This window comes from Calliphora vicina, chromosome 1 (assembly GCF_958450345.1).
Source record: "Calliphora vicina chromosome 1, idCalVici1.1, whole genome shotgun sequence".
Classification (NCBI taxonomy): Eukaryota; Metazoa; Arthropoda; class Insecta; order Diptera; family Calliphoridae; genus Calliphora; species Calliphora vicina.
The window spans coordinates 130487733-130500549 of NC_088780.1; positions in this window are offsets into that span (position 1 = coordinate 130487733).

Consider the following 12817-nt stretch of genomic DNA (forward strand, 5'->3'; position numbering starts at 1 on the left):
AAACGTCGTTTAAATTTAAAAACTGTTTATATATAAGGCCTTTATAGTTGTTCTCGATCAATTCGAATTAGTGAAATATCGTTATATAATTTGAAAACAAATTTTAAAGTTATTGCTATTGTAAAATATTTGAAAACTATTTTATGGTCAACAAAAATTTTTGGTGAACAAAAACTCGGTTTGAAAAATATTTGTCTAGATTTCGACACATTGTTAGTCCAAATTACTGTATCGTTTTATACGTTGTTGCAAAGGTCTATGAAATGTATATTATAAGATAACCATATTGTCTTTATTAATGACTTATTAATTCAGATATAGATCAAAACTCAAGGCAGTCGAGGTTTTTTGCTTATATGTATATCAAACATCCCGAATTTAAATAGCAAACGAACCAGGACTATATTTACTATTGATGTAGGATGTGGGTTTTGAAAAAAGGCTTAGTAACTCACCGGTATTGGCAACTTCACAGGGCAAGACAATCGTATCACCGGCAACAAATTTAAATGTTTCTGAGCGGGATATAAACATGGGCTCATGCTTACTCATCATACTTGTCGAGGCAGATACTGAAACAAAAAAGAATAATTTTATTTAATAATTAAAATAGTGTAAATTTATTGTTGTTTTTAAAAATAAATATTTTTCTTTTATTTATTTGTCTAAATATTTTATGTTATTTAAAGTTTGCTAATATTTGTTTATTAGTTTTAAAAAGTTTTCAAAGATTACCATTATGTATAAAGTATTATGTAGGTAATTATATTGTAAAATTTATTATTTATTGACAAATTACTTTTACAAAAGTTTTTCAAATATGGTTTAGGAAAACATTAATCATTTGTTAATATTTTAACAACACACAATTACTTTAGAAATTTGATAGACAAATTGATGTATAGAAATTATGTGAAAAGGTTGATAAACTTCTTTAGAACTTAGCCACCCTTAACTCAAATATGTTACTTTGTTACTGCAAATAAACATATCGAACAATTCTGATTATGTAAAATTGTTCGATATGTTTATTGTTTTGGTTTTAAAAGCCATTCAGTTGTAACATGAAGACTTTAAAGCTACTGTAAGATATAGTTTTAAAGTTAAATATTTTCTTAGAAAGGCGTCAAGCGTCCCTCCGGACAAAAGCTCATGTAACTACCCAGCATTGCCAAGTAATGTTTTAAAATACTAAATTCTGGAAATATTTTCTTATTATTTTAACACTTTTTTTTTTAATTTTTAGCTTTTATTTTTAAACATTTGTACAATATAATTTAATTCAGTTTATTGACCTGAACTTTTCTCTTCTTTCTGGGGATTCCGAGCCAATAGAACTGGTAGTCTTTTAAAGCCAATAACTAATCAAGCCAATATCGGATACTATGTTCCAAAGTGAAGCGTATCACAGAGACAGCGTTCTGCATCAAACGAAACAAATAGTAGTCGAACTTGGCATGGTCTGGACTAAAAAGCGGACGATGCAATACTTTCATTCTAAATACTTTTTAACAGGTATTGAAACTTGTGGCCGAGCGTTGACATAATGGAATTTTTCTGGTCAATGCTCGCTTGAAACGAATCATTTCCAGTCGGTACAAATTCCTTGTGATGGTCTGGCCAGATTTCAATTGCTCATATTAGATCCCTTTTGTTCCCACCAAATATAGATAATTACCTTGGATATTTGGCTTTGGTGTTGATTGGATCCCGCATTTGTAAGTCATACACCCAATATATAACAGATAATAAATATGTAAGTAATTTCACTTCTAAGTATTCTTTGAAAAATATGTTATTGAGTAATTGCAAGTCATTACCATGTTTTTGCTGGGTAAATGTTAAAGCAAAATATGTTGAAGATTTCTTTAGAAGATCTTTTGTCAGAAATTAAGTTATTATTTAGAGTCTTCCATATTGCACTGTAGTATAGAACTTGGTATCCAATAACGTGCCTAAAAAACAAAAATGTATAAAAAATTCTTTGCGGATGATGAATCCTATATCCTGACAGACTTTTTGCATATTTTGTATCAAGTTGCCTCCCTACATGGCAATAAGAAGTAAAATTTAGTAGACATGGATACTCATGGTGCCTCAAATAATACATGTCCTAGGTCAATTGCATTTTCAATACAAGGACTGAATATTGAGCAATCCATTGCAGCTTTTGTAGTGACAATATTGAGCCAGATTTTTCAAACCCTACGGAATTTTGTTAGTGTTTCGGAGCCTTGGGATATTATCTAGGACGGAAAATTACTCCAACTTTCATAATGAGACTTTAGAGCCATTGGGTAACAAAACTAGTAAAGGAGATTTACTATGGAAATTGCTACCAAATTGTAACACTTTCCTCATGATGAAATCTAGTTACCATTCTATGGAATCATTCAATAATTTTTTTACTGAAAGAACTAAAGTCATTTGGTTTTAAAACTGGTGAGTATGCAGATAATGTCTGCCTGATATTATTTGTTTCAAGGACATTATTTTGCTACTCGGATCACATAGATTCTTGAACTACTAAGTAAAACATGTTTCCTGTTATTATCGAATAGATACGAGTCCTTTAACTTGAAAAGGTATAAAGTCCCTTGACAAATTATTCACAAATGATACCATTCCAGCTATACTTGACAACTTATTGGTATATTCCCCATTTAAGCAGAGACTGGCCAAATAACATGTCGTTGGCTGCCATTCTCCAGAAAAGGAATTATTTATTCCAAATATTATTTAAAATAAATTAAATAACTTTTTGTAACTTTTTGTTCAAATTTAAATATAAAGGTATCAGTGAGTTATATTTTTGGCATTTTAATCTTTTTGGCCAGTGATCTCAATGCTTTCCCCTCTGTAATGAGACTCAAAACTTCCACATTCTGTGGTTTAATTATATTAGATATCGGGACTCTCAGGAATTGCATCCGAATTTGCACCAAAGGTTTCGCTCTCTGCAACCAAGGAAAATGATCAGTCATCCTTCGGTTACTCATACCATTAAAATGTTGAGTGCTGGTGCAGCGCTGATAAGATACTTATTTCACAATTAGGAAAATAAAATAAGTTCCAATAAAATTGGAAAAATTTAATATTGGTCTTTATTTCATTTTTTTGGGGGGTTAATTCATTTTTAAATTGGGAATTATTTTATTATGAAATAACTCCCAAATGAAGTAAATTCAAAAAGAAAAAAAATTGGAGTTTACTTTATATCAAATATTTTTGGGCTTTATTTCATTTTATTTGGCCCTTATTTCATTTTCATAAAAATGATTTGTTGAAAAATTTTTAAGAGTTTTAAAACTTGTGTTACAACTGGAAATCGTTAGGATCGACTTAAAATATTATTGATGCAGCATAATAGCATTAGAATTGGACTACTAGACGATATAGTGTTGGGCTATAAATCTGAGGGTTGCGGGTTCGATTCCCGCCAGAGGGTGTATGTAGAGGGTGGGTGTATCTGCAAACAAGCAAAACGCTTCGCAGTTTGAGTTTGTTTTTTTTTGTTTTAAAAAAAACCTTTGAACTAGTGACATCAAACTAATTTTTATTAATGGAATACGAAATTATGAGTAGTCTCGGTAGAAATAGAAAATTGTTGTATTTTATTACTGAACAACAATTATACTTCAAAAATCATTATACAAAAATACAGTGCACTACATGTACTACGAAAAGAAGCTTTACTACTTTACAGAGACAAGTTTTGTAATGGAAAAAAGTATAGCAGCGCAGTCGAGAAATAGTTTGTAGCAAAAATCGCAGCGATTACAACCACCTATTTAAATATTTAAATTCAAAGGTGTTAAATTTCAATGCAGCCACATACAAAACTGACTATGCGCAAAGTTTCCGTAAGGCAATAAGAACCGTATTTTCAGGTTCCAGAATATTTGGATGCTGGTTCCATTACTGCCAAGCATTACGTCGACAAATAACATCGAAACACAAAAATTTAGATAAATTCATATATGAAACACTAATAAACACATTTCATTAAAATTTCGTCCTATTATAAAACAAAAGTGTATAATTTTTTTGCCATTTCGAAATAATTGGGTTTAAAATTTTTGTGTTTGTAGACATCTGAACAAAAGTAATATTTCAACAGATCTTTTGATCCACTTTGTGGAAGTAGAATTTCACCAAAATTTGACCACATATAGAATCAGTTATCTAGATCTATGATAATACACTATTGTTTTATTGAGGGGACTATTTCAAATATTAGGGACTTATTTAATTTTTTTTGGGACTTATTTCATTGGGCTTTATTTCCATATTTTTTTGGAAATTATTTCATTATGAAATAAAACCTAAATATTGGTAACTACGTTGTAATTTTGTGCAGATGTTTGTAACGCCCAAAAATACTAGTCCAACACCCACCTTAATGTATACCGATCGACTTAGAATCACTTTCTGAGTCGATTAAACGATGTCCGTCCGTCTGGCTGGCTGGCTGGCTGTCCATGTAAACCTTGTGCGCAGAGTACAGGTCGCAATTTTGAAGATATGTCGATAGAATTTGGTACATATTATTTTTTTGGCGCAAGGACGAAGCCTGTTGAACCTGGCTGAAATCGGTCCATTATTTCACCTAGCCCCCATACAAATGTCCTTCCGAAATTGGACTTTATCGGTCATAAATGTTTAATTTATACATGTATCTTCACAAATTCAGCTCCGAATAAGTTTTATATATACAAAGTTCACGTCGCCTAATTTTGTTACGATCGGTCCATAATTAGTCATAGCTCCCATATAGACCCGCTTCCGAAAATCACTTTAACATGCATAAATCTCTTAAAAATGTTGGTATACTCACAAAATTCAACATAGTAAACTTTCATAGAGACATAAATCACACGACCTAATTTCATGGTGATCGGTCGATAATTGGTCATAGCCCCCATATAAGGCCCACTTCCGAAAATCACTCAAAAATATAAATTATTGAAATTTTAAAAGAAAAATGTTTTTGCTCTTTTACTTAGTGTAGGGTATTATATGGTCGGGCTTGACCGACCATACTTTCTTACTTGATTTTTTTCATTTGGGAGTTATTTCATTTTTTTGGTTTTAATTTATTTTAACTTATTTCATTTTCCTAAGTGGGCGTTATTTCATTGGGTGCTATTTCATGTTGCCTTTAAAAATTCTGTATTTTTTACGTTTTTTCCAAAACACATTTTGCATGGAATATATAAAAATATGTTAAACTTTTTCAAAAGGCGATCAAGTACATGTTTATGTCAATCATTTCTATGATTTGAATTACATCATAATGTGTTTCGCTCAGATTATGATAACCATATAAAACTCAGAAGTTTTTTTTAGCTTAATATAATCAAACTGTATCAGTTGAATATATTTTGAAATCTATTTTCAGTTTTAATTACTCCTGTTTCACAAAGTCTTTACATAAATGCAATTATAGAGACAAAATTCCAATTGTTTACCAATTATTTGGTCTTTATGCAAACATTTTTTTCTTCTTCTGATAAATGTTGCAATGTTGAATTTTATGAAAATTTAATACCGACAAAACAAACTATTATTATAGGTTTTTGTACTTTTGTTTTCAAAACTTTTAACAATAGTAGTTACATTTCCTATAGTTATTTCATTAATATTTATTATTTACATACATAAGTCCATATAAAATATAAATATATCTTTTTGTGTACACACATTGTGCAATTATTTGTATAATTTTTTTTTTATTATGCTGCAATAATCGTATTGTTGTATTAAATCAAACAAAAAGATAAATAAACAAAAAAGAAAAAAAAACCTAGCATAATGTATTCAACAAAAAATTTGTTTGTAGCAATAGTCTTTTCCTAGTCAGTTTATTATTTGAGGAAAAAAAGTAGAGTATGTAGGACTTTTAATGTACCCTATAAATTTTCAATATAAAAAATTAACATTAAAAAGAAATTCAAATAGTATTTTTTTAAAATGTAATCATATGTATGTTTACCAATACCCGGAGATTCAGATTCACATTGTTCTTTAGCATTTTATTTGTTTTAATTTTTTTATCCTATAGAGTACCATTTAGTCCTGTTTGTTTAACTTAAATTTCTAGTTTTTTATACTTAGTGCCTGGTATTTTTTTTTTTTTGTAATTCAAATAAATATTTATTTAAATATTTTGTATTATTATTTTATGTGAATTCTGTATTGTGTTTTATAGCTTGACATGACCATAAAAAAACGTAACACTTTATACATACATGAAATATTTCTATGTTTAAATTATAATTTTAAAAAGGTTTTTGTTATAGATTTACAATACATATATGTATGCTTACACAAATAATAAATATACAGAATAAATATTTCTTTTGTTCTAATGTAAAACAAATTTAATAATTACTTAAAAATATATTTATCTTACATTTTATTATCACACCAGTAAACATAAAATTAAATTTTGGAAGAGGAAAATTAGCATCGACCTGTAACTAGAGTTCTATGTAATCTATATAAATAAAAGAGTAAAGGTACTGACTCACTCATCATCGCACATCCCAAATGACTATTCTCCTAAGCGATATACTTACTAAGAAGGGATTTTTGGACATTCGAACGTTTAGGCTAAAAACTGATAAATTCGGTATTCTTATATCAATTTTTAAAACCCATTATTTAGTTATCAAAAAATAACAAATAAAAGTTTGCTACTCCAAAACCTTAAGAATAAAATTGTGTTTGTTTTTGTTACATTTTTCATATAAATTAACACAGACATATGAATATGAATATTTTATTATGAGCTCCCACCACGATACAGAACTTTATTTGAATAACATTTTACCACGGATAGGGACAAAAAAGTACCAAAGAGGAGGTAAAAACGGGAAATACCTTTTATTATATTATAAATTCTGTAGACTCACAGAGAAAACAGATTCGTAGTGGCAACCGAATTTGTTGCCAATCGAATGATTCGGTTGCACAAATATAATCTTTCGGTTCTAGCAACAGACAATCAGTAAATAAGGAAGAATTTCTGTTGAAGAAAAAACACATTTGTTATAAATTCGATCTCCAAGGCAGAATCATTCGATTGACAACAAATTCGATTGCTACTACGAATCTGTTTTTTCTGTGCTTCAATAAACAAAATTTTTAAAATCAAAAATTTGTATTTTTATAATTTTCAATTATTTATAGCATAAGGATAACTGTATTCACAGATGACGGTATAAATGATTATGGAAACGGTAATTGCAGTTATTTCGGGGTAACGTTAGTTAATAATAAGAAAAAAAAAAACAAGAACGTAGGAATTTGTGTGAGAAAAATTTATTTACAAATTGGTAATATACAGTTATTTTTTATACTTCTAAAAACTGTTTTGAGTTATTCTTCTATATATACATATGTATATATAAAAATGAAATGATCCATGTATGTAATGTAATCACGTGTAATGTAATCACGGAAGTGGGCCTTATATGGGAGCTATAACCAATTATGGACCGATCACCAAGAAGCTTATCCTGTGATTTATGTTTATATAACATTTTTAAAAGACTTATGCACATTATAGTGATTTTGGGAAACGGGTCTATATAGGAGCTATAACTAATTATGGACCGATCGTAACTAAATTGGAGCGAAATTTGTGTAGAAAAAAGTCCAATTTCGGGATGACATTTTTATGGGGCTAGTAAAAATAATTGACCGATTCTGTGAAAAAAAATATGTTTTAAAAAAAGTACCAAACTATTTACCCGGATTTGGCCCAATATATACGTTACCACTCGAGTTCCAAATAACTTTCTCTTGGTTAATTATACCCTACACCAGCATAGTAGGAAGTGTATAATGCGTTTGTGCAGATGTTAGTAACGCTCAAAAATATTAGTCTAACACCAACCTTAAAGTATACCAATCGAATCACTTTCTGAGTCGACTAAACGATGTCCGACCGTCTGGCTGGCTGTCCATGTAAACATTGTGCGCAAAGTACAGGTCGCAATTTTGAAGATGTTTCGATCAAATTTAATACATATAATTTTTTTCGGCCCAAGGACGAAGCCTATTGAAACTGGCTGAAATCGGTCCATTATTTCACCTAGCCCCCATACAAATGTCCTTCCGAAATTGGACTTTATCTGTCATAAATGTTAAATTTATATATGTATCTCCACAAATTCCGCTCCAAATAAGTTTTATATATACAAAATTCATGTCACCAAATTTTGTTACGATCGGTTCATAATTAGTCATAGCTCCCATATAAGGCCCACTTCCGAAAATCAATTAAAAATATAAATTATTGAAATTTTAAAAGAATATTGTTTTGCTCTTTTACTTAGTGTAGGGTATTATATTGTCGAGCTTGACCGACCATACTTTCTTACAAGTTCTGAATGTAAAAAAGTAGTTTTTAAAGTTCGAATTAGAGTAGAGATATTTAGAGAAATTGTTCCGGGATATTTGTGAATGAATCAAATTATTTTCATGGAGTGCCGTACTCACTAAAATCGAAATTAAATCCTATAATATATTCAGTATTTTATTAACATTTTATTTATCACGCAGAAAAAAAATATAGTTCCATCGATTTCGAAGTTATCACAAGGGATTACTTTATACATAATTTGTCTTTCATATAAAAAATTTGCCTAGGAGCATATTGCGGGCCAGGTGATAAATACGAGGTTTTAAAAACATCGCATATGATATACGTGTAGCCACATATTATGTTATTTTAAAGTTAATGATCAACATACAGGAATAAATATTCTTATTTTCTTGTATTTGTGTTATATTCATACATTTTTGTTTGTCTATTCGGCATAGCCAAATGTAACATTCTAAGTTGTTTTTTGTGTCAAATGTATGTATATTTTAATTAAAAATGTTTTTTTCTAAGTATTTAGCTCTTTTTGTTCACCAAGAATTGGCAACAGTGGAACCATATATAGGGTTACAGTAAACAAGTATATATTTGTGACAACTATTTTTATGATGAATCAGTATATAATAATATGAGGCTCTCAGATTATGTTATCCATAAGCTGAGATCAACATATACTTTTACGTGGATGAGAAAAAACACCTGCTTGGCCAAAATATAAAATTCTCCACCGATCGTGTTGAAAAATTGTGCCTGAATTACTGTCCAATACAACTAACCTTTGTGCAAATTTCATCCCGATTGGAAGACATCGATTTCAAAACTTGGTTCACTTGACATGAAATCCCCCATATAAATTCATATATTTATTATATTCATATAATTTTTCTTGCTGGCAGTTAAATGATATGAAGTTAATATTAATCTAAATGTTAATAAAATGAAATTAAATCAATCATATTTATATTATTCTATTATAAACATTTCACATTAAATTAAGATCTTATATGTAAAAGACATAATTACTTTTGACAAGTGCTAAAATATTCTGTATATTATTTAATAAATATATATTTAGTCATGTATGAATTCTTTATAAAACATATACAATTTTAATAGAACCAAAACATACAAATTTCATATATCATATTCTCAATAATCATACAATTTGGTTACAGAGTTTACATATCGCTCATTTAATGCAACGCACAGAGGGATTTTGGTCTCAAAAACCCTATTTTTCGACCACTCAATTTCGAAAATCTATCAGCTAAAGTGAACCAACTTTTGAAATCGATGTCTTCCGCTCGGGATGGAATTTGCACCAAGGTTAGATCTATTGGATAGTAACTCAGATAAAATTTTTCAACAATATCGGTCGAGAACTCTCTGAGTTATAGAGGGTCAAATTTTGGTCAAACAGGGGTTTTTTCTTATCCATGTAACTTATTACCTATTGTTCTTAGCAAAATGTGTCCCAAATAGTTTAGATAGCTCTTTCTTCAATATTTCAAAAAAAAATATTTTTTAAAAATAAAAAAATTTTAATATTTTTTTTTTTTTCTTAAAATAAAGCTTAGATATTTTCCTTGAACACCTATTTGGTCGCTTAGTGGGATGCGAGTGGGATATCTATAGTGTTTATAAAAAACCGACTTTTTAAAAAAACTGGTTTGTCCGTTAAGCTAGGTACTCTGTTCAAAATTTCGTGCGAAATGCTGTCAAACTACATATAAAATATTTGGAATGAAATATATGTGAAATAATTTCGCAAAAGCAGTACTCTGTTTTTATTGTTGAAAACATGTGAATTACATCTGGCAACCTTATTTTTCCACACGAAATAACATACGCAGCACTTCTTTCGCACGAACAGCTAGCTGTCAAACAGCATGTAAAATTTTTCGCATGAAAAAACCATAGTTTTTCGCAAATATGAACAGAGTACTAGGCTTTAACCGAAAATTGGCCTTTTTTAAAAAAAACGGTTTTTCGGTTAACCGACATTGAAAAAACCGGTTAAACCGGTTAACCGTCATATATGTGTAAAAATCATAAAATGTCCGATAAAGTATATACAGCTTTAAAATTTGTAGTTTTTAGTAGTCAGGAATGGTTAATATTATAAAACTATAAATATACAAAAGTGCTAAGTGCATTTTATTTTGTAAAAATTTCAAAATTATTATCTCAGTCAAATGGAATTGATTATAATTATGTTACTAAATATATAATACTTGTTTTAATTATTGGTTTATTCATTAAATTTCAACCAAAAAATTTAAATAAATTTTTTAATTAAATATTTGATAATTTTGAAATTTATTATCACCTTTAATTTCTGATATTTTTTTTTTTTTTTTTCAGTATCTTTTTTCTTTATTGAATCTTTCTTTTTAGAAATTTACAAATAAGTATTCAAATCTTAACCTAAACTAAAACTAAAGTTGTTATTGCCGCTGCAATATCCAACATGAGTGCTCGATGATTATCTGGCCAGATCCAGTGTTTCCAATCGCCTCAGTCGTCTATGACCCTCAAATGACAGCAACTCCCTGGCGAGGGGGTTTGGATGATCCATTAGTTTTGAAATGTATTTTAGACTGGAGAGTTTGATCTCCTCGCGTATTATGGGGACATTGAGATCCCTATGGATATTACTATTGCGAATGTACCATGGGGCACCTGTTATTGTCCTTAACAGTGCTGACTGCTTTCTTTGCAATTTTTCAACGTTAGATGAGGAGGCTGTTCCCCATAGCTGAATGCCGTATAGCCATATCGGTTTTATAATTGTTTTGTACAAAAGCACTTTGTATTCCAAGTCTAGAGCAGACCGTGGGCCAATTAACCAGTACAGTTGGACTGACTTTAATTTTATTTGCGTAACCTTGGCTTCAATATGGTGGGACCATGTTAAACGGCGATCAAGATGGATACCGAGATATCGCACATGGCTCTGTTCTGGGATTTTGATATTATTTATCTGTATGGAAGGGCAACTTTCTCGTCTTAAAGTAAATGTAACGTGAATACATTTTGTTGCATTGACCTTAATTTTCCATTTGTCCAGCCATTTTTCCAAATCGCCGATGTGAGACTGGAGTTGTTCAGAAGCTATTACGGGATTTTCATGTGTACTTAAAAAAGCGGTATCATCCGCAAATGTAGATGTGTGAGTCAGTGCGCTCGTGGGCATATCTGCAGTATATAAAATATATAGGAACGGCCCTAGAATACTTCCCTGTGGTACACCAGCGGATATTTTTCGACGTGTTGAGATCACATCCTTTGATCTGATTTGGAAAGATCTTTCTTGTATGTAATTTTTAAGCAGTTTATGTACGTTCGCAGGTAGTAATCTAGTAATTTTGCGTATTAGTCCATCGTGCCAGACTTTATCGAAGGCTTGAGATATGTCAATAAATAATGCGGAACAATACTGCTTGCTCTCGAAGGTTTTCCGAATAAGTGTAGTTATCCGATGTACCTGTTCGATAGTACTATGTTTCCTTCTGAAACCAAATTGATGGTCAGGAATAATGCAATTTTCGTCAAGGTGCACTATAAGTCTCTCAAGTAACAACTTTTCAAAAAGTTTTGAGAATATTGACAATAGGCTAATGGGACGGTATGATGTCACTTGAGTGACATCTTTTCCCGGTTTCGGTATCATAACTATATCAGATATTTTCCATGAGGATGGGAAATATCCAATACGTAGTATTGAGTTAAATATGAACAAAATAATTCTCAGTGCTGAGTTGGGCAGATTACTTATCATCGTGGTAGTAATTTTATCTATACCAGGTGATTTTCCAGCCTTAAGACCTTTGACCGTCGTCCTCACGGCAGAGAACCGGAATTTTAGTGGGGCTGGCACCACATTATTTATGACATTATCTCTAATATATGAATTTGTATCATTTGGGGTAAATACATTCTCCAAGTGATTGGCAAATGCTTCGATTTTTTCTGAAGTATTTTTTGCCCATTCTCCGTTCTGAAGGCGTATGGGCGACTCATATACAATAGGGCATTGCATATTTTTCACAGCTTTCCAGAGACTATATTCTGTGTTCTTAGTAGGGTCTAAGTTTCTAAGATAATTTCTCAGGTTAGATTCTTTATTAATCTTTAAGGCGACGTGAAGTCTTCTTTGGCACTGATTAAGTTTAGCCTTTACGTTCGGAGATCGCGATTGTTGCCATTGACGTCTGAGGGTTCTCTTTTCTTTGATAAGAGAATCAATGTTTTTAGGACATTTTGAATGTCTGTAATTCCCCAGGGTGACTGGGGGCGTGGACACTTTAACGGCGTTTGTTAAAATGTCTGTAAATATATCGACAGCGGATTGTATCTCATACTCATTTTTCAATGAGATGTTTTGTGGCAAGTGTGAGCTAACATACATTTTATACTTTAACC